At 46.6% G+C, this 23420-nt stretch overlaps 1 long non-coding RNA gene across 1 annotated transcript in view; it reads left to right on the forward strand.

Annotated features, from left to right (window-relative positions):
• The first annotated feature begins 7479 nt into the window (after positions 1 to 7479).
• LOC307193302 overlaps positions 7480 to 23420 on the forward strand; it is a 174093-nt gene continuing 158152 nt past the window's right edge. Inside the window, exons 1-2 of the long non-coding RNA XR_013830292.1 lie at positions 7480 to 8113; positions 10167 to 10357. This is a non-coding gene — a long non-coding RNA (uncharacterized lncRNA). The remainder of the gene's footprint in view (positions 8114 to 10166; positions 10358 to 23420) is intronic.

Here is a 23420-nt window from a genome sequence, read left to right on the forward strand (position 1 = left end):
AAAAGCCTTACACACCAATGTGTAACATTCCGATGCTGGTAGAAACCACACCTGGGCTTGCTTCCTGGGTCTCTGGCCCCAGTTTCCTGAGACGTGGCCTGTCATGGACTGTAGGATAAGAGGAGACCACAGGCCCTGGAATCAGAAAAACATGCTGTAGTTTTCAGCTCCCCAGCCTAAGTAAGTAACTTTATCTCCAAAAGCCCCGATTTCCACATTCATAAAATAAGATAATGGTATCTCTCCAGGTTGTTGAAGATTAAAGAGGGTGATATGTACAAAGTACAAAGAGTGTAAATTCTTGACCCGTTTGCAGTGTCATTATTACAAACACACAGGGTAATATTAAAGTAACCAGCAGTCACAGGCAGAGAGGCGGCTAGGAACAATCCTGAAATTCCACATGAACACAAGATTGCTAGTGAACTTTGGGTAATTCCTCTTTTCCACTGAGGGCATGGATTTGTGGCATAGACCACAAATGTAGGAAGACCACAAATCCTGGTACTTTTTATGGAGCAGAAACAAAATTGACTCTAATCATCCTGACTCCAGTATTCAACTGGGGAGAAAAAGCTCGCTCTCTCTCCCCCCTCTTCATGTTCCAATCAGAGGCAAGTCCTAGAAGGTGAAAGAGAGTCACGGCCAGGCTGGAATAGCAATGCTGGGGCGATGACAGAGCCCTGCTGGAGGGTGGCTGCAGGGCACTCTGGCTGTAATGTAAAAATCCCTTCTCTTCCAGGCTAGGAACCCAAGGAAGGGGAGTCACGCACATGAACTGTAGGGAAGATGAGAACCTGCATTGCCTGTGAATCACCCACTGCAGACTCACTGGAACAGCGCTTCCCTCCTCCCAAAGGCTCCCCTTTCCCTGTGCCTGGAATCTGAGGCCTCTGATGTTTCCTTTGAAATAATGAGTATTTTCTCGGGTCAGCCCTTTTTGTTGTGGTTGCTTCCACTGCTACTGCTCTCTTATATCTCAACGTGGGCATTTCCTAGGGGTTTGGCTTTCTTGTGGGTGCACCTCTTGACCCAGAGCTCCTATCACAACAAAGGGAGGCATAAGAGCCCTGTAAGTAGCCTCTGTCGCCACTGGAATGGAAGATGGGTCTCTTCTCACTGAGGTATCATTCCTTATTAAACTCCTCACTTTGGCTGCATTTTTTTTTTAACTGTCCCTTCTCTTCATGAAAATATTCCTGATTCAGAGGACAATAAATAGGTCTACTCAATGTCACATCTCATAGAATCCCACTGCACCGATCTTCAATGTGTGCTCCAGGAATCCACCCAGGGAATTTCCAGGGAATTAGGCAGCAGCCTTTGCCGCGGGCTCTCTTTTATGTGCTTTTGCTTCCAGGGTCCCTGGCTCAGCCTCCAGTCCCCAGAGCCCCCTTTACCTTTCCTCCCCGTCTATCCAATGTTCTCACGCGGAAGAAACTCCCTGCTTTTGTTCGTGAGAATTGAGCAAAGACATAATTTTAGAGCTGGAAGGAATCTTAGAAAGATATCATCTAATTTTACTTCCTCACTGTACACGGAACTAGAGAGGTGAAGTAATTTGTCTGTAAGTTCACATCTAGTTAGGGGCAGAGCTAGAATCAATTCTCGGTCTCCTAACATCGAAATCAGAGTTCTTTCCGCTGGAATATTCCCTCATTCCTCAAGGGGGATTCCCCAAATGGAAATGACCTCCTCAGGGAGCTGGTAGGGGGTTCATATAATTCACATGTGGTCAGCAAAATGTGGGGCAGTTTTTAAGCAACTAAAAATAGATTGGAAAAGAAGTACATCTTTGTCTGCAAAATCGAATTTATTGGAGGAAGTGTAATTTACATCCTCAATACAGATCAAGATTAATCTAATATAAACAAGTAAAGGAGAATTAGCTCTTCCACCGTTATTCTTGAGAATATGCATAGCTGCTTCCTCTTTCTTGATGATGAATGAGATTATTTTTTTATTGTGTCTGACAGCCCCAGTATTTCAAGACAAAATGTGCCGTTTCTTGAGGTTGACATTGCTCAACTGATTATTTTCTACTTAATCCATTAAATACATGTTAATAAGTTGTGTACTTAAAAAATTATGCTTATCTTTTATGCATGATATTTTTCTGGTCTTAGGATAACTGGATTAACCCAAGAGGTCGTAAGGGGAAGGGAGCCCTGGTGGACCCCACTAGACAGTGAGTTTTTAAGAGCAGGGACTGTGTTTCATCCATCTCTGGATCGTGACTGCCCCTCCTTGTATACATTGCTAGTTTTCATTTGCAACATCATGGAAACCCAAACGTTCCCCAAGGCCTGTGGAGGCTCCATGGGATTGTTTTATTCCAGGGAATCTAAGTCTTTGGTCACGAGGCAGGTGGGGCCCTATTTGTCGTCTGACGGAGCACATAGACGTTTTGCAGGGTGTCCATGCAGGAGCAGTGACCCCAGGGGTGGGGGAACCAGAAACCAAATTGGGCAGCCCCGTCCCCCATTCTGGACACCCCAGCTTCCTGAGAAGGAGGGTTCTGCTGCTATTTCTTAGCTGTACTTGGCTACATACATGGCATCATGTTGGCTGCACACCCACCAGGAGATTTAGATGCCAGGCTTTGCCTAAGGGGGTGTGTGAGGGGAAGTGACAGGAAGGTCTTGGTCAGGCATCCCTGGGCTCCCCTTGTCGCTCCTGCCTTGGTCATTTCTGGGCAGTTGTGGCCTCATGGATTCTGAATGCTGGGGCATGCTCACCAGACAAAAGTTTACTCTCCTCTTCAGTCCTCAGAGGGCTGGACGTGCTGTCCCCCCAGCACCTCCGGCTCCCCAGGTGATGTTTCCACCCTCTTCTGCCCCAGCAATCACTTATGGGTGCTTCTCTAAAGATGAGAGAGCGGTAACCAACGTAGAGGTGACCTCTCTTGGCAGCAACTCTCTTGAGGAAGTCGAGGTGAAATTCTGACATAAATTAAACATTAGGTGCCCTCCTTCCTGGGTGAACTCTAAGGCAGTTCAGTAATGTGAAACAGTTGATGCAATTTGGCATCTGGGAGAAAAGTAGGTTCAGATGCCGGATTTGTCACTTACTCATAGTGTGACCTTGGACAAGTTTCAAAACCTCTCTCAGCCCAGTTTCCTTATCTGAAAAATGGGGAAAATAATAATACGTATATCATAGGGTTGTTACAAGGAATATCTGATAAAGAAGGCAAAGTGCTTGTCTCAGGAAACATTAACAATGATGAGAGCTGAGCTCTGTGATATGGAATATGACCCAGTTCAACCTCCCTCATCTTTTGGATAAACAAACCGGGGCTCAGAGATATGGGCTTATGTTCTGATTGCCGCACAGCTGGAGATAGTGAGAGTTAAGATGAGCTCTTGGCCTTGTGAAACTCGGTTCAGCGCTTTCCTACGTTGTACTTTTGAGTCAAATTCGTAGTACGCCTCCCCCAAACTTTGAAAAAAAGATCAAGTGAAAAAAATATGTGTTTTTTGAAATATTTCCGGCAGAATCTTGTTTTATTCGTTGCTTACAACGGGGGATGACACCAGATGACTTGAAATTCTGTGCTTAATTGTTGACCAGCTGGAGGAGGCTAAAGCTGGGTGCCTGGAGATAACACGAGATGCAACGTACTGTTTCCTCCAGAACAAACAGTTAAGTATAGCAAGTCTCTGAGGCTGATGTTTTTATTTATTTTTACCTTAAATGTTTTGCCGTTCCAAGACCAACAAGGAGGTTTTTTTTGTTTGTTTCTTTTTGTTTTTTTTCAAAGCCATTACAGTGAAAGTCAAACTGTACCAATTTGTGTGGACTGTGAGATTAACCTAAAAGAGCTGCCTGTAGACAGGATCATGGGATTAGAGGTCACAAAGAAGGCAGATCATGTGCATCAGTTGGGTACCATATTGTTTACCGCTTGGGACAAAAATCCCCTCTGCTCCCACTTTTAGGCACAGCGTCATACCAATTACTCAGGTCCCAAGTTTACTTCTGATTCCAGCCTTAACAGACCAGTGCTGAGCCCATCAAGTTGTACTGCAGTCAATACACCTCCCTTCTAGAAGGAACTGGTCACAGTCATTTCCAACACAAAGCTGCTTGGGCCACCCTTTCTTCTTTTTATAGTCTGTTTCCAGACACTCGGTGACCCATAAAGTTAACTTATAACCAAGTCACAGCCATGACCAGAGCTGTTGTTCTTGTGTCCACCCCTGAGGTTCCCTGGCTTCCCAGGCAGGGCCTGTTGCCTTTTCCCAGGACGTGCATGCTTGGAGGCAATGAATCAGACTGCTTGCCTCCTGTGGGGTCCTTCCTCTTGGTCCAACCCCAGGTCCTGGATACTTAACCCAGACTGTTTCCTTGAAACATTCCCCAAACCCTGGGATTTTCTGGTTTGCCCTCATGAACGCCCATACTGCATTCAGTGCCTAGCAGGACCCTTATTAATGGGGACGTGGATCCCGCTTGGTGAGTTGAGGTCGAGGCACGTTGGGAGCTCCAGTCACCTGGGCGAACACAGCGGTGGTTCAGTGGATATTTCTAGCTCGATGTCCTGATGGTGTCATTTACAACCTAATTTGTCTTCTTTCCCACCCGCCTCCCCTTCCTCTCCAAATAGGGTGAGTATATATACTGAGGAGAGTGTGATGGAGAGACTTGGCCTGTAGGCAGGGTGGAATGTGAACGTTATTGAATTTAGAGAAACTCATTAGGGCATGGAATCCAGAAATGATCAGGAGCAATCCTATGATTACTAAGTCACCCAGCTTCTTAATTTTATTGATTTGGCTGGGTTAGTAAGTTTCCTAGACTTGACCAAGGGTGGGGAGCTAGTTAAATGCAAGGCCAGGGTTAGCACACACATCTTCTCACTCCCAGTCTGGGGTTCTTCTCATTACAGAATACTATGTGTCATCAAAATCTAATTTTGTTTTGTGACAGAAAGATTGGCTTCACAGATAGGAAGAGAGTAATGAAATGTATTTTGGTTTTAGTAAAGTTGGTGCCTATCTCCCACAACATATTAATTAATGAAGGAAGAAAACGGGGGTTAAATCTTATCATAGAAACACACGATATTGGAACGTTCTGATTTGTAGAATTTTAGGACTGGAAGGTACTTTAAACATAATCATCTAACACAGCAGGTTTCACACTGTGCTCAGTGGAATCCTAGGGTCCCACACAGGTGCCTCAAGGGCCTTCTAAGGATGGAGGAAGAAAGTATGTAGGACTCTGAGCCTTCTCCCTTAGGGCCACTAGAGCAAGCCTGTCTTCATCAGTTTTATATGTTGGGGTTTTAGGTTAGATTTTATCTCAAAAGGGGAATCCACTTCTAAAGAAAGTATGCAAACTTTAAATCTACTTCAAACCCCTCAATTTACAGATGAGAAAACCGAGGCCTCAAATCTTGACCCTGTGGAGTTGCAAAGCAAGAATCATCCCATTCTAGGGATGTGAGAACCAAGATTCAAAGCTTAAGAGATTTGTAGAGACATATGGATTTCATCAAGTGACAGAACCAGGGCTGGAACCAGGTAGAGATTTTTTTTATTCCGAGCCCATGACGTTTCCTATCGTGTCACATTGTTTAATAATATTGAACATGTGGGTGACCTAATTACTCCATGATTCAAGAAGTCCCCCCAGGGCTTCCCTGGTGGCGCAGTGGTTGAGAGTCTGCCTGCCGATGCAGGGGACACGGGTTCATGCCCCGGTCCGGGAAGATCCCACATGCCGCGGAGCGGCTGGGCCCGTGAGCCATGGCCGCTGAGCCTGCGCGTCCGGAGCCTGTGCTCCGCAACGGGAGAGGCCACAACAGTGAGAGGCCCGTGTACCACAAAAAAAAAAAAGTCGTCCCCCCAAAGAATGTGGGGCTGAAACACAGGAGTTTGAGGGAGCAGAATAAGAGGAAGCCAACAGTCAGCTCGTGTGGGGGAGGGGACTGACTCCTGGACCATGGAAACGGGTGCATCCATCCTTACTTCCTTTCCTCATGAGTCTATTCCTTTATGCAAGTTCCTTGCTGCAGTGCTGCAGCCCCAGTACCTAAATGAAGGCCTGGCACTTAGAGCTCAATAAATATACGTTGAATCTTCTTGACACCTTCAAAACCCTTTCCTGGCCAAGGACTTGAGAGTATGATACATTGAAAAACCAAATACTGTATCAAATTTGCATAAATATAACCATCAAGTACAGTAGATTTATTTCCACACACAGTAATGCACAAGGCCTGTTCATTGAGTGAATCAATGAACTCACCTGGCAGCGTCGGACTAAAAGACGACCATATGACTCAGAGTGGATCTCCTTCTCAGAGCTGCCCTGGCAAATCCCCACAGGGCCTGGGCACCAGGCAAGGTTCCCAGTGGCAGCTGGCACCACTGATCTCTGTTCCTGACAGAGGGAAGTACACATCCTGCCCGTAAGCTGCTGGGCAGATGTTCGACTGCCCTCTGGGGTAGCCTGACCCTGAATGAGCTTAAATAGAAACAAAACCTGGGATCAGAAAGTTCTTATTATATCTTACCCAAAGTGGTTAGCATTTGTAGTAGGTTATTAAAGAGTACTGTACAACATCTTTCCTTAAGTTATTTTAAGAATAGGAATGGCTAGATCCTGCAGGTTTTGAGATATTTTTGTCTCTACAATAACACTTTACAACAGTATCACAGTTTATAGTCTTTCAACGTGCCTTGAGGCAGGGCAATGGATTAGATGCCCTCCTGAGGCCATCTACGCCCTGTATTCATTTCAGAGGAAGAAAACACGAGGTGAACTCCCAAACAACAAAAATGAAGTAAAAGAGCTTCCAGGAGAACATAATAAGGCAATGAGACAGAGACACACACACAGAGAAAGAGAAATGCCCTTATTGAGATCAAGTGTGTGCTTGACCATGAAACCAGAAGAGCGAGAATCTGATGGAAACCATGCTTGTCTCTGTTGGTCCTGGGCTCGCCCATGCTCTGGAACACACCTCTGACATTTTGTGTTATGGTCTTCTCTGCGTTTAGGGGTGGGCTAGTTTGTCGGCATGGTGGGATTACGGTAAAAGTCATTAGATGTACATTTGGATGTGGCTTTTCCATTTACAATAATTAAAACCAACTACTCAGCTGACATTTTCTTTTGACCCCATTCCCGACTTTCTTCTGCTTCGGCCTCTTGGGGCTAAGTCTTGGGTTCCGTGAGGGCTTCAAGACCGTGCGTGTCTTCCCTACCTGTTACAGGCAGGGCGAAGTTGCCAATAGGGACAGGGCACTGCCAGGAACCTCATTATTCTTTTTGTTTTAATCCCCTTATCTGGATCCAAGTGGCAATTTCAGCCCCAAGGCTTTGGCACGACAAGTGGCTGATGCAGGGGGTGCACCCGGACCCAGGCTCGGGGCGGGGTTTCTGCTGCTCTTCCTCTGCTTCCCACCTCACCGCCGCCCACCGCCCTCCAGGGTCACTGCTTTGAGTCCTACGAGTGGGAAAGTCCTATTTTAAAGATCTCTGCTATTTTCAGTGTCTCGCCTGCCCCTCCACCGCCAAGGGCTCCCCGCCCAAGAGGCGCACCCTTCTAGGAAGCCTTTTCCCGGCCCAAATCAGCCCCGGGGGCACGGAAGCCTCCACACCCGCCTGGCCTCTCCGGCGGCGGCGAACGCACGCACCACCTGACTCGTGCTCCCATTGGCTGCTGCCTGTTGCTAACCCACGTGACCGGCGCCGGCGCGCCCCGCCCCCGCGGGCTCCCGCGGCTCCGGCTCTGCGGCGCGTTCCTGCGGGCGCCGGACGCGCGGGGCTCCCAGCCGTCGCCCGCCCGCCCCGCCGACTGCAGCCTGCGCTCGGCGCTCGGCGCCCGGCGCCCGGGCGGACGGCGCCCACAAGGTGGCAGTGCCGCGCTGCTGGTGTCCTGGCCGGGTTCCGCGCGGGGCGCGCGGGGAGGCCGGAGCCCGCGCGTCCCTCCTGCAAAAGTTTTAATGAACATAGACCCACCCGGGCCTGGGGCGCTCCCAGGCCTGCTGGCCGCGCCGCTTCGATTTCGGAGTTCCTCTGGGAGAGTTGTACGCTTCGATGGCGTCTCTCTTTGTCCTCGACTCAGAGAATCAGGATTCGGAGCCTGTAATTGAAGCAGGTATATTGATGTTTTCAGCACTGTTTTTTTGTTGTTTTTCGTTTTGTTTTAGAGCCCTTCTACTGGGAATTGATTCTGAAAGAGATATATTAACACAAACCTATCGACAATTATTCTGTCTCTCTTCTTGAGAGCCTCCCCCTCCAGAGAAGCAATCTGCAGCCTCCTTTTGGGGGGTAAAAGACCTATAGCACCACCGTTTCGTAGGATCCTTCCCTGCACCCGAGTCCTGGGATCCTAACCCGTTATGTGGAGGAGGACCCGGGGAACCTCCCGCCCCGCAGCTGTCCTGGGATGCCCTTAATTCCAGGCGCGCAGAGAGCAAATCTCCTCTGACCTCGTTTGACCCCGCTGCAGGCCCGGCGTCCTCATTTACTGTGTGAGGGTTGGAGGGCCGACTTTTCTCTCTGCTCACTGGCATTTTTTCTCTGCCTTCACTTTTCTCCTTGGCTCGTGGCTGGTCTCACGTCCCCCACCGCAGTCCAACCCCACTGCACTCACACACAAAAACACACAAGCACGTGCTTGCCATTCCTTTTCGATTTTAAACAAAATGTTCTGAGGGTTCTCTGGGGCCACCCGACTCCGGGAAAGAGAAAGCTCAGAGGATGTGAGGGCAGGATGGTGACTTGGGGCACTTTCCTACAAGGGAGAAGGAGAAACACTCCTAGGCTTCCCATTGCCTACACCACCAAGCCCAAATTCCATTCCCTGGTAGTCAAGCCCTTCCCTTGGGCCCCCTAAGCTGCCCTCCAGGAAATTTCCCACAGTGCTTCTAGTCTGCTCCAACCTAGCATTTCATCCACCTGTGACAGGACGATAGAGGGGGACTCCTATGCACATGTGCTGGAGTTTCTGCTCAGACGCAAACACAGAACAATCTGTGTGCCCACTAACTGCCCCCCACGTTCTCCAGTGAGGTGCAGGCCATCTCTGTGGGATTGCTGGAGGGACAGTGCCACCCCTCAACTCCAGGCTGTGCGATGGGAGGCTAAGGACCCAGGTAAGGCCAGCAGGGAACATTTTATTAGAAAAATGTCGACCTGTTGTGCTTTCGCACCTACCTTAAGATAGGTGAGGAGGGCTCCAGAGAACCACCTGGAGACCTTGCAGGTGTCTCCTGGAGTCTGGGGGACATGGGGACCAAGGTGACCTCAGAGTAGAGAGAACCATTTGCAGTGGCTAGAGAAGGAGGTATTTGGACCAGACTGTCTTCCAAGAGCTGGCAAGGCACACATCACCAGCTAGTCTTCCTGTTGGCAAAGTGGACCTATTTCCCCAGGCAGGGCCGGGGCCACAGTGAGCAGTAGGAAGAAGGACCTGCGGGCAGGGTGGCCTGCCAACCGAGGCTGCCCATGGGAGGGAACATCCCACCATGGAAAAAAACCCACAGAAGGACCCCACGAGACAAAGAGCCAACATCTGAATGTCTGCCACCAACCCCTAATTACAGCTGAGGCTTCCCTGAAGGACTTTGTTCTTTGGGCCCTGAGAGACCTGAACCACCAGCCAGTGATTGGAGGATCCGAGAGGAAGAAACAAACACTGACTACGTTCCCCGACCCCCAACCACAAGTCCCCAAACCTAAGCCAGCTTCCAGCTGTTGGTAGAAGGAGAGAAGGGCTGATTTAAATGAAAGGGTCAGGTTTTTATGTTGATTGGACTAAACTTTTTAATATGGGGGACTAATAATACTGACAACAACACACATTTACATCATATTTAGTGTTTTACCTGTATTAACTCATTTAATCCTCAACAACAGCCTTGAGAGGTAGTCTTATTGTTCCCATTTCATAGATGAAGAGGTTGAGATCCGAGAGGTTAAGTAAATAGTGCGAGGTCCACAGCTAGTAAATGGCAAAACCAGGATTTAAATGGAGATTTCAGAGTCTAGGTGTAGAATTAAAGTGCTTCTCCATCTCTGAATCTTTATTCGTGTTCTTAATCAAACCTCACCCGAATTCAAGGCCCACCTCTACCTGATATAGTCTGAGAACCCTCTTTGGTTGGGCCAGCTGAAGAGGCCTCCCTGCTCTGTCATGTTTTCAGGAGTCGGGCCATGGCTGCGGAGATGCCATCACCCTAAGGAAAGAGGGAGGCATCTTCTGAGGAATCGCCTTGAGAACCCGAGGCACGTCTGTTCATACCTTCAATCCTGACAAGCTATTTTTGAAGGCGAATATGATGTTTGGAACCATCTAGAAGTCATTTGGAGTCCAGTGAAAAAGCCAGCGATCAAGGTAAGAGAAACTCCTTTTGGTAAAAGGAAATAGGATACACTCTAACTGAAAGAGTCTGGTTTTCTTCTGTGGCTTGAAAACTGGATCTAAATGTTGGTTTTCTTCTGTGGCTTGAAAACTGGATCTAAATGTAATTCCAAATGAGAAAATTCTCCCAGGAGGTGAGTCCTGGCCGCCTTATTGGAGAGCGTGTCCTCCCAGGGATGCAGGCAGGGTAAAACTCATTTGGAAGTACACGTTGTTTTTCTAAATATGTATATTCTAATCATGCTCATCACCTTATCCTCAACTTTCATTTATATTCTTTCTGTATCTTTTACTTCTTTCTATTCCCTTTCACACCAAGTGTGTTACATGCAGAATGAGTACGTTAGGCTGACAAGGAGCCTTGTATGTTGGGGAAACTTTCTATTTGAGTAGAATTAAGAGGGGAGTCCTGGTCTGCACATGAGCTGGGGTGCAAAGTTGAAGGAAAGCGACAAGAGTGGAATAACTTGAGAAATACTTGTCTCCATCTCCTGGGGGCAGAGTTTATTTAATAAAATCATGGGAGATATAATTAGAAAGGGATGTCTTATGGGTAGATAGGTCTTTATCTTTTAGGCCAGTGGTTTTTAATTTTTGTATTAGAGATTTTCTCCTGCTGCCTCCTATAAAGGCCCCACAAACAGAAATGCAATACAGGCATAACTCTTCCCCCTCCCCCCCCCCTGCCCCCGCTCTACACTTTATTACCCTTCTCAGGTGTTGTGTTTTTTACAAATTGAAGGTATGTGGCAATCCTACAAGCAAGGCTATCAGTGCCATTTTTCCAACAGCATTTGTTCACTCCATGTCTCTGTGTCATATTTTGGTAATTTTTGCAGTATTTCAAACGTTTTCATAATGATTGTATTTGTCATGGTGATCTGTGATCGGTGATCTTTGACACTGCTCTTGCAAAGATTACAACTCGCTGAAGGCTCAGATGATGGTTAGTATTTTTTAGCAATATGGTAATTTAAAATTAAGGTACATACGCTGCGTTTTTAGGCATAACGCTTTTGCACACTTAATAGACTACGGTAGTATAAACGTAACTTTTATATGCACTGGAAAACCAAAAAAATCCTGTGACTTGTTTTATTGCAAGATTCGCTTTATTGCAGTGGTTTGGAGCTGAACCCGTAATATCTCTGAGGTGTGCCTGTGTGTAGAACAGATAAAAGAGGTCTCTGGCCAGAGTTGTGGAGGCAGGGGCCTGCAGCTGGCTGCCTCACTGTGGTCTCTTGTGCACACACCCCAGGCACCTCTGAGGAATCCTAGGGCTCTTCCAAAGCAGTTTGAGCCACTGGTGTAGACAACGGGGGCAGAGGGGGGGGCTTGAAAGTTTGCACCAGCCCATCTCTGCGTCAGTGTAACCTCCAGCTTCCTGACAATTCCAGCCCTGCCCCTCACGTCTTCAGATTTGTCCTGTTCCCCAGAGTCTTACAGGACCACTATCCCTGAGGCATAACTTGCCTAACACCCATTCTCCTTTTTTCCTTGCTAATGGAAGCCAACTTTAATCTGGCGGCCATGTACTCAAGTGACACCCACCAATGGATCATGATTGGTCCAAGGGAGGACTTGGCCAAATCCAGCTGCTGACTCTTTTGATAAAATTTTATTGGAACACAGACACTCATTTGTCTACCTCCTGTCTACAGATGCTTTCATGCTTCAACAGCAGAATTGACTACTTGTGGCAGAGACCATATAGTTTGCAAAGACTAAATTATTTACTATCTGACACTTTACAGAAAAAGTTTGTACGCAGCCATGGCAATCCCATTCTCCTTTGCCAGACGTATGCAGACATATGGTCACCTTTGACCAAGGATATATAATGTAAAGTCTGCTGGAAGCAACTGAAAAAGGTTTTCCTTCCTGATAAGAGAGCGGAATATGAGGAGAATGTTGTTTTTGTCCTTTTCCTTTCCATTCTATCACATGAAGATGTGATGTCTGGAGCTGTGGCAGCCATGATGAGCCTGATTCCCCAATGCTATCATTAAGTCACCAAACCTACCTTAGGACCATCTACTTTCAAACTTCTTGTTGAGCAAAGAATAAAAATCTCTGTGGTTGATGTAACTCTTCATTAGGTTTTTGTTACTTGCTACTTATAGACTACTACTACTACTTATAGTCTACTACTTATAGACTAACTAAGGTATTTTGTTTAAAGCCTAACAGCAAAAGGCTGAGTGTTCTTGTGGAAGTTGTGCACTGGAGTGGTTTATAGCAAATATAGTGGATACTAATAATGATAGCTTATAATTATTGAAAACTTCCAGCACGCCAGCCACTCTACCAAGTACTTTACCTTCATTTTCTCATTATCACAAAACCCTGTGGAGACACTTTTATCATTATCTCCTGTCTCCATTTTACAGATAAGGAAAGTGAGGCTTAGAGAAATTTAATGATTTGCCAAAAGTGACACAGTTAAGTGGCAAAGTTCAAATTTGCACCCAGCTCTGCTGACTTCAAAAGCCAAGCTCTTAACCATGACTTTACATGGCCACTTCTATCCACAGGCCTGAATTCAAATTCCAGCTCAACTACTTGGCAGGCAAGTTACTTAATCTTCTTGAGCCTCAGTTTCTCCACAATAAGGGGATAATATGTTCCTTAAAGAGAGTGTTCCTGCCACAGTGCCCGAGACACGGTGTTTCACTGTATTTTCTCGCGTGCTCGTTTCTTTAGGGGTAAGTGGATGGCAGTCGGTGAGCTGGGAGAGTAACCAAGAGGTAAAAAAGAGAATAGCCAGGGAAGGGAAAAGACACACCAGTTCCTGGAAAATTAAAGGAGGCTGGCCTCAGGCCTGGACCGGGTTCTATGAGGAGCGGGAGAGGGGAGGGAGAGAAAGAAAACCAGGATACTCCCACCTCATGGCCACACCTTGTGTCTGACCAAGGACTTGGCGACCTTACAGTCAGCTGTGACCTGAGAGCACGTTCCAGCCCATTGTCCTGTCTCAGGGTGCTTTGAAAAATTGTAAGGAGCTAAACAAAAAAGAAATTCCTTGAGGTGTAGTAGGTATCGTTCCCCTTTGTGGAAAACTGAGCCACGGTGCAGGGCAAGCATTCCTCAGCGCGGAGGTCATTGGCGGCTCCGGCCATTGGCACGTTGTTATCTTCCTTACTGTCCTGAGCTGCTTGCCCGTGAGGAACGGACCTCTGCAGACACTGAGGAAGGATCAGAGGTTCCCTTCTCGGTTCTCAGCTTTATTTTAGAGGTTTCCGCTCGGAGCATGACTGTACGGGTTTTTAATGGAAAAGAATAATCAAGACCAGTCCACTCAAAGAGCTTATGGAAAATATATGAAATTTAGAGTTTAAAAACCAGATTTAATTGTTAGGCCTATTTTTAAAAAGCGAGCAAAGGAAAGCAAGAAAAACGACCCCAGTGGCTTATTATGTAACACCAGATGTTTGGCAAAGAACAGAGCAGATGAGGGGGTGATGTTTTTGCTCTTCGTTAGGTTGCTTTGGCCTCGCTGTAGAGGCGGTGAGAGAGGCTTATATAAGAAGCTCGCTGGAGCGGCCTCGGCCATGCTCTCCGCTTGCCCTTCAAGAGACCCGTGAGCCTTCAGCTGCATTTTTAAGCTCCAATGGGGCGGATTCTTAATGAACACATTCCTGTGACCCAGCACGGGCTTGAGAAGCTTCTGGGAATCATCTAATGATGACTCCAGGTAGACAAAGCAGTGGGGGGAAGGTATTTTCCCTTCTCATTCAGGTGTCGTAGGCTCGGGGAGACCTAAAGTCGTTTCATCTTAAATGTACGGATCTAACGTAATATTAAAACGTGCCCGTGGGCTTTGAAAAAGTGACAGCTGCTCTTCAGTGTGATAGAGAGATGTCCACACTTCGGCTTGCTTTGTCTGTCAGCGTGGATGTTTGCTCTTGCCAGAAATGCCAGCGAAGGGCAGCAACACCGTCCTGCTAGAATGGGAAAACCAGGACCTGATTAGTAGACGCATTTGTTGAAAAAGCATTTTCGCTGCACACTAATCTCTACATATCCTGTGGGGAAATCCTCTCAATCCCATACCTGATAAATGAATCTGGGAAGTGAATAAACACTCTGGAAGTCTCTTACTGATACATAATTCCACGTGTTATGTGGGTTCCGCCAGCCTCTGAGCTGGGGCAGCCTGGTGTACCTTTCAGACTGACCTGGCACAAAGCTTGTCGAGGAGAAGATGTCTGTGCTTCCTCCCTGCCCAGCACTGAGCACTTGGCTTCAGCCTTTCACAGGAACCAAGGGGGTGTTCAGGGCTAATGCTGACATCCTGGATTACAGTTTTTATTGTCTGGTGCTTTTGTTGAACTTGAATACTCCACCAGGCGCTGTGTAATACTGCAGGTCAGAAACACCACGCTCTGTGTTCTTCTGGTTTTCCACTCAGGGCCAGGGTAGGGGGGTCCTGAAGCTGCTACAAAAATCCTTTTCAAAAGTTAGAACTGAGTCTGCGCCATTGAGTCTGCGGTCTCCCCACCCTCCTCCAGGGGTCTTGGAATGCTACTCCACAGTGGTTGTACACGACTATGTAATAGTGATTTTCCTGAAGGTTCTTGAGGGCACAGGCCATGCCTTTTCATCTTTGTAAAGATTGGTGCCTGGTGCGTCCATTAGTAATTAACTAGTTATCAGTAATTAATTAATGCTGAATGAATGAACTGCAGCCCTTGGTAAGTTTGTGGGCCCATGTATGTGAGACATTGCCAGAGAATGACAGTTAGGTCTTGTTAAATTAGGGATTTATTTAAAAGTGAATGAGGGAGATTTTCTGAAGTCCTTGATAGGACCTTCAAAGATGAAACAGTGTCTGCTGGCCAAATGTAGTAACAGGGCGACTGCACCAGCACCATCCCAAGGCATGTCTGTGTATCAGAAGGAGAACTGTACAAAGAGAGCGTCCTAGATGTACCCCCAGGTCTCTGGGCAGTACACATGCACGTGTCGAAAATACCTTTAGAAACCCCAGAGGACTCAGGTTCACTGCCTGCTATGTATAATCAGTCATACATGCGTGATGTTGAAACACGTTTCAAGATGCTACTGGTGAAAGAAGCAGACTATTTGTTTGATGTCTTATCAACAAAAGAGCTTTACTGTTTTTTACTGCTGCATAACAAATTACCTCTAAACTTAGGGATTTAAGACAGCAAACATTCCTCTTAGTTTCTGAGGGTCAGGATTCTGCGCTCGGCTTAGCTGGGTGGTCTGGCTCAGAGTCTCTCTTGAGGCTGCAGTCAGGATGCTACAGGGGCTGTATTCATCTGAAGGTTTGCTGGGGCTGGAAGATCTGCGTTCAAGATGGTGCTCTCACACGGCTGTGGGCGGGAGGCCTCAGTTCCTCCCTCTGTGGGTCTCTCCATAGGCTGCTTGAGTGTCCTCACGATGTGGCCATTTATTTCCCCCAGAGTGAGTGACCCAAGAGAAGGAACAGGGAGGACCTTGCAGTGCCTTTTATGATGTAGTCTCCAAAGTTACACGCCATCCCTTCTGCTTTATTCTATTCATTAGAAAATCCCTAAATCCAGCCAGTACCCCAGGGGAAGAGCATTAGCCTTCACTTCTTGAAGGGAGGTGCATCAAAGACTTTCTGAACATATTTAAAATCCATCACAGAGCTGTTGCTTTAATTCGACAGGTATATTTTGAGCAGTCGCTGGCCTTTCCATATGTGCATGTTAAATGTGTAAATCCTGCTTGGTCTGGAGGAAGTCCTCATCGAGTTGCCCACTGTGAGAAACAGGTTGTCTGAAAATGAGGACCTGTGGTTCTGAGCGCTTGACCTCGTAACTTCCCTTTGAAACCATTTTTGTTTTCCCTGTCTGCAGCGTGCAGAGGCTTTTCACTGGAATCCGTTTGCGACCTCTTAAACAAGAGTAACAATGGCACTCACTGTTAGCCATGCTAAGAGTCCCACAAGTACTATTTCATTAAACCCTCTGTGAGCTAGATGTTCTTATCATCATCCCTGTTTTACCGATGGGGCCACAGAGGGCTGGCGTGATTTGTCTGAAGTCACCTAGCCAGTAAATGGTAACACTGGGATTTGAACCCAGGCAGTCTGGCTGCAGAGTCTGGGCTCTTACTTTCTCCACTGTGTTAGAGTGTCACCTCCTTCAGCTGGCCTCTGTCTCTCTCTCCACCCAAGACCCCTAAAGTTAAGTTTATTTGTATGTTGTGTAGCTTCTACTTTAAATGAGCCCATCTCAAAAACACTCCTGCCAAGTAGGAAGGGATCGGGTCTGGTATTTATTACCACCACCGAGTCCCCATTGAGACCTCCCCACCACCATAACTCATTCTGGGTTTGGGAAACCATTCCCTTTTCTTCCCCTTCGGGTCTGGGAGTAATAAGAGCTCCTACATTGCAGCAGGCAGAAAAATGAGTCCCTCACCCCACCCCAAGATGTCTGTCCTAATGCCTGGGACCTGTGCATGTGGCAGAAGGAACTTTGTGGTTGTAATTAAGTTGAGGATCTTGAGATGGGGAGATGATCCCAGATTATCCAGATGTGACCCATATACCAGGATCCGTATGCGTGAGAGTCAGAATTGGATGTGGATTTGAGGAAGCTATGCTGCTGGCTTTGAAGATGGAAAGAGGGGCCATGAGCCAGGGAAAGTGGGCAGCGTCCAGCAGCTGAAAAGGGCCAGGAAACAGATTCTCCCCTAGAGATTCCAGGAGTGCCAACACCTTGATTTTACCCAGTAAGAACCATTTCAGACCTCTGACTTCCAGAACTCTACAGTAATAAATTCGTGTTGTTTTACACTCTCCACTGCCCAGAAAAAAAATTCCATGGAGTTGCTGAAAATCCACCCTGCTGTTTTTACATAATACAATAACAGAGGAAGAAATTACAAAACGACATCTTATTAGAGATTATATAATTATATAAACTGAGCACATGCTTAAGTTCCAGGCTGTGGGATACAAGAAATTCACTGTGGGAACTTAGAAATTCATTCAGAAGAAAAGGCATATACACATCAAGCAAGCAGCAAATCTGTATTTAAGGGAGAGTGTGTTCAGGACCAATAGTGAGCCCTGGAGAAGTACGGAACCAGGTCGGGTCAAGGACGCTGGCGCAGCTGAGCACGTTCTGGAACTCTACAGTTATCATACCATGTCTAAAAGACCACGTAGGGACAAGAAAATAATCTTACTGATGGGCACTCTCAGACACACGGCGTTCTAGAAGGTATAAAACAGTTCTCTGCTTTTCCCATTGGTCACCCTTCAGTTGACTTAGAGCAGCCTCAGCTGAGTCCCCACTTTCTCTGCTCTCCCCGCATTTCTTTTTTATGCCCCCAGTCTCTCCTCAGGGTCTGTGCCATCCTGCCAGTACCTAGAATGGTCCAGAGGTGGAGACGCTCCAAGCTCTATCTGGATGGACAGCGGGCATTCTTATACTCGCCGGTCCCCCACCGAGTATCTTTGCATTTGACGTAGGCTCGCCAGTCTTCAGAGATGAGCCTCCGTAAGATAACAGAGCTCTCTCTCTTTAATCACAGTCACCTCTCACAACCCAGGAGTGAGAGGGGGTGAGTGGGATGAGGACAGACAGGCAAGCAGATTGCAGGGTCCGATGGATTCTGCAGGAAGGCTGGGGTGTGAGTATGGGGGGAGGGGTTAAGAGCATTCCAGGCCTGGAGAAAGCATTTGCAGAGGCCAGGAGGGAGCAAAACACGGGCAGACGTGTGCTACAGAAGAAGGTGTAGATATATGTTCTTGGGGCAGAGTGTTCCTCTAGGGTAGATGGAAGAAAACTGCATGGGGCGAGAGTGACGAGATTGTGGTGTGCTGGGAAAGCTGTAGAGATGGGTGTATGTTTGGGAAGCCCTTCAAGGGAGTGACTGAATCATTCCATTTTCAGCCCTGTTTTGGACATTATTTACCTGTGGCTAAAGAAATGAGGGGTGGCTGCTGGGGGGAACCCTGGGGCCACACGTGGGAAAATTCCCACAGCTCCCTATGCCTCTTCCTGCAGAGCTCAGAGCGCTGCCCTGGATAGTCTGCTGCGGAAACCCTAAGAGTTATTGCCAGGCCTTGGAAATAATTAATACACGTACTAGTCAGAGTCACGTCTCCGTGTACACAGGTATGTCCCAGGGTGGGCAGCCCTGCTATTTGTCGCATTTTCCGGGAGGCTGCCAGCAGCCCCGCGCGGGCTGTGATTCTCGCGGCTGATCGCGCAGGTGTCTGACCGCGTTAGCGTTGATCCCGGGCCTGGCTGTCGCATCGCACTCCCCCCAGGCAACATGTTTCTGTTTCTCTAGTATTTAGCGCTGAGTTCTGTGCTCTCCGCTCTGTGGATATCAAATATAAATGATTTCAAGCCTGGGCTTTGCGTGTGTGGAGACTGCCTTTTTCTAGGCGAGTATTTCATGAGGTCTTTTCTGACGTGCTGTTTCCACGCTGTTCCCCTCCAATACATCACGGCATTTCTTTGGTTCCCGATACTGATAAGGAAGAAGACTCTCTGTCTTGGTGGCAATATCTCATCCAGAATTTCTATCACTTTTGTAAGTGGGAAGAGGGATGTTCACACCTACTATAAATATTCTAGGTCCTTACTCAAATGTTTTTTCACTTAGAGTAGAAGTTGGTGTTCGAAGTTTCCTTCTTGGATTCCAGCCAGTGAGTTTTAGGGGATTACCCGAAGGATTTCATTATGAGACTGAGCCACTTACAGTTTGCTCCTATGGATAGGGGCTCATGTGACGTAATGTGGCTGCAGTGTAACTGAGAAATGAGAAAAGAACTTTGGGAGCCTGTCCCAGTTTATATTGCAGTGAGAGGGGAGAGCCTGCTAGGTAGGATTGGGTTCATTAGGTAAAATGGTTTACTGCTTAAATGGCGAATTTTCTCCTCTTTTGCTTCCTGTCCTGCCACGTGGTTTCCATAGCGAGACAACACCGGTGTCTATCTGAGAGCTTGGGTCCTGGAGTCAGATGACTGGGATTTGAAACTCAAGCGCAAGTTACTTAAATCGCAAAGCCTTGGTTTCATAATCTGGAAAATGATCATCATAATAATAATAACAGCAACAATGACAACAATCATATCTAACTCAAAGGACTATTTTAAAAATTAAGTCACAGAATTCACATGAATCGTTTAGTATCTGGCACATAGCATAACAAGCAGTCAGAATGCTGTCTTTTGTTGTCAGTGATAGTAATATTTTTCTATTGTTTGTAATGAATTGGGAGGTTCAGAGTACACAAAATTGAGATAATGCCGATGATGGCAAAATTTTAGAAAAGAGTACAAGACTTCTGAAGTTTTGGATAATAATCAGGAATGAATTATTTGCTTAGTCTCTGACAGGCATTATCACTGTATTTCGCTGTAGAGAGATTTTTTGCCAGCTCACAGAAGAAGCCCTTCCATTCTGTGGCTTGCATACACGTGGGCGTGTGTGTGTATATGTGTGTATGTGTGAGTGCATATGCATATTGCTTCATGGGATACCCCCGTGCAAAACGTAGAGACAAGCACTGTGGGCTGTAAAGGAGACCATCACAGACAAAAAGAGATTTCTCTTCTGTCCTTTCAAATGGACCACTGCCCACTGAAGCACCTTTTTCTTTTCTCTAAAGCCAAGTAAAGGCATTGGGGCCGATCGTCTTTCAGCAGCACTCTTTTTTCTTCTTCTGTTTGGATTTCTCTAAGCACGGTTCCCCAGGCGTCTGGAAAATTAAATGAAAGAAATAAAATAATTCATCTTTTTTTTCCCCCTTGGAGTGAGGACCTGCAGAAATAAAGGAAACCAAGATACTTATAATAGGATCCATGTAGGTGTTAGGGAACAAAGAGTGACAACAATCATATGGATGGCTTAAAATAGCTCCACTTCAGGGTGGACCTATTATGCAAGAGAAACTGTGCTGGTGGTAATTCCAGCCACTTAAAGGAAGATACGATCATCTTACAAAGGGAGATACTCACCACCACAAAAAGATTTGCTTTTTGGTGACAGATCTCTCATTTTGGTGACATAGACAGTACTAGACAGCAATATGGGGGAAAATTGAATTGGGAAGGGCCAGAAAAGGTGGAAAACAAAGAGAGGTATTAGTGATATTAATTGGAGCTAGCAACTCTGATTGATGAGGTGGTTTGCATCGGCATTTGGTCAGGCCTTTTCAGAGCAAGCGTGGTGGTAACCTGCGGGCAGGGTTTTGAGAAAACCTGAGCAAGGGTGGAGAGGGCTTCCCCGACCCTCTTCTCTGCTTTACTGTCTATCCTGAGAGCTGATAAGCATGTGAGCTGCTGAGAGCGTGATGTTCAGAATACCCTTCCTCAGGAGAGCCCCAACTATTCAGGCACGGTCTTTTATGCTTTGGAAAATCAAACAAGAGAAGGAGCAGGAAAGTTCTAAGAGGAAGAAACGGCAATTGCATAGTCTGTAACATAGGAAAGATTTATTCCAGAGCGTAGGCTAAAGGAGCAGCCCCCTCTGGGACACGTCAACCTCACGGCAGAGGGAAGGAGCAGTGGTGAGACCCTGTGTTAGCTTTGAAAGCTCCTGGCAGAGATGACACTGGCCACATTCATTCACATTTCATTGGCTAAAGGAAATCAAATGGTCAAGCCCAGCATTAGCAAGAGGAGAAGAATTATTGTTCTGCAGGAACTGGTCTGCGGAGAGGGGCACTGAATATTATAAACAAATAACACAATGGTAACAATGTCATGTTTTGCTCTCTCCATTTTTTTGAAACCGATTTCAAGGTGAAAATTCAGTAGCAGTCTTTTGTTAATAGACATGAAAACTTTCAGATACTGTAATTCAGGATATGATCCAATCCCTAAAACTTAGCATCACAAGCATTCTTTTGAAGGCTAACTTGTGAAAGTCTGAAATGTGCAGTGTGGAAGTGATTAAGCCCAATTCTACTAGAAGAAAAGAACATTTAATAAAACAGAGTTCTCAATTCCTCCTCTCATCTTGTACCATTCCCCAAACATTTGAGACCAACTGCTAGGAGGACTTCTATGCAGAGAAAAGAGAAAAAGAATCTTGTATTTCTTCCGTCAAGTTAGGGTGAAAGGGATGAAAAGAATATATTGGTAACATAATTTTAGTTAATGTTAGGTTCCATTTAAGAAAGTCTGTATCATGTGGTTAGCTGTGGAGTAGGAAGCTTTATTTTCACCAAGGAGGACAAAAATCCCAGTTTACGTAAGCCCAGGAGAATATAAGGCAAACATCAAACGTGTTACTTCTGGTAGAGGACCCACCCGTTCTTGCCTGGACTATTGCAGTGGCCCCAGCTGACCTCTTGTTTCTGCCCTGGCCCACGCTGACATCTTTTCTCCCCGCAGCAGTCAGAGTGGGTCTTCTAGAACTTAGAGTATATCATGTTCTGCTCAGAACCTGCACATAACCCTCTAAGGAGACTCCCAACTCACTCTGAACCGTATCCAAAGTTCTGTCCATGGTCTGTGGGATCCTGCATGATGCAGCCTCCGACGGCCTTTATGACCTCATTTCCCACCACTCACCTCCCCCCTCACTGCACTGCAACCACACTGACCTCCTCGCTCTTCCTCTTCCTCTAACCTGCCAAGCCTCTGCTGTCTTAGAACCTTTGCACTGACTGTTCCTCTACCTGGGATACTCTTGACATCAAAAATCCACATTCCATGGGGCTTCCCTGGTGGCGCAGTGGTTGAGAGTCCGCTTGCCGATGCAGGGGACACGGGTTCGTGCCCCGGTCCGGGAGGATCCCACATGCCACGGAGCAGCTGGGCCCGTGAGCCATGGCCGCTGAGCCTGCGCTCTGCAACGAGAGAGGCCACAACAGTGAGAGGCCCGCGTACCGCAAAGCAAAACAAAAAAATCCACATTCCAGATATGTTTGCTTTATCAGGAGGCCTTCCCTGACCGCTTTACCTAAAATAGCACCCAGACCTTCTCTGCCTACTTCTCCTGCTTTATTTTTCCTTCTTCGCGTGTGTCACTCCCTGACATCATATCCATGCTCATTCTCCACCTCCTTTTACTAGATTATAATCGCCAAGGGAGTGGGGTCTTCATTTCACTCACTGTTTTATCCCTGGTACTAAGAACAGTGACTGGCACTTAGTAGGTGCTTAATAAAATTTGTTGGCTAAATGAAAGAAACTATTGCTATTATTCCTGATTTCATCAGATTAGTGTAAATACCAATGTGCCATTAATACAGAAACTGATAGAAATGTGTTTCCATGCATAGAAGCTTCATTCCCTGAAACTCTGATGAAAAACCCTACACATTCAATGTTTTAAAACAGAAGACCACAATCCCATAATTTTCTCTGCTTTTTGTTAATTTTCTTCAGCAAAGTCTCAGAGTTTAGAGTACTGGGAATCCTGCATAATGGACTAGATGAAAAAGTCATCAGATACATTTCTACATGAATGATGAACTGTCCTTTGTAAACTGAACATGGTGGATTATAGTTACAGCGGCAATGATGAGAGTAAAATGATAGCAAATCTCGGGGTGATGGGAAAACAAAAGCAAACACGGAGCCTCAATGGGCTGATAAGACGAGTATCAGGATGACTAAACAGAAGTATTGGGCTGGCCCAAAAGTTCGTTCGGGCTTTTCCGTAAGGTGTTATGGAAAACTCCGAACGGAACGAACTTTTTGGCTAACCCAATACTAAACAAACCACCAGGCTCAGAACAGCCTGGTTTCTAGTCAGCCCACACGCTAGTGATCAGGACTTCTGTAATCTTGGAAAACCACATCCCAAGTTCCCCTATTCTTCTGTTTCCATGCAGACAGCTGGGGCCACCGTGATGACACGTAGTAAGTCCTTATGTACTCTTTGAAAGAATGCGTGATGGAAAGAGTGAGTTGGATTTTCTCTGGAGACTGAATGAACCCTCTGCAATGATGATGAGTGATTAAGATGCTTTAATGGTTGAGAGTGGAGGTGGCGGATTATGACCCCAGAGCCCGAAGCTTAGTGAAGTACCGCCCCAAAAGGGAGGCCTTGCCCAGCAGGACGAG

Source organism: Stenella coeruleoalba, assembly GCF_951394435.1.
Source record: "Stenella coeruleoalba genome assembly, chromosome: 10".
NCBI lineage: Eukaryota > Metazoa > Chordata > Mammalia > Artiodactyla > Delphinidae > Stenella > Stenella coeruleoalba.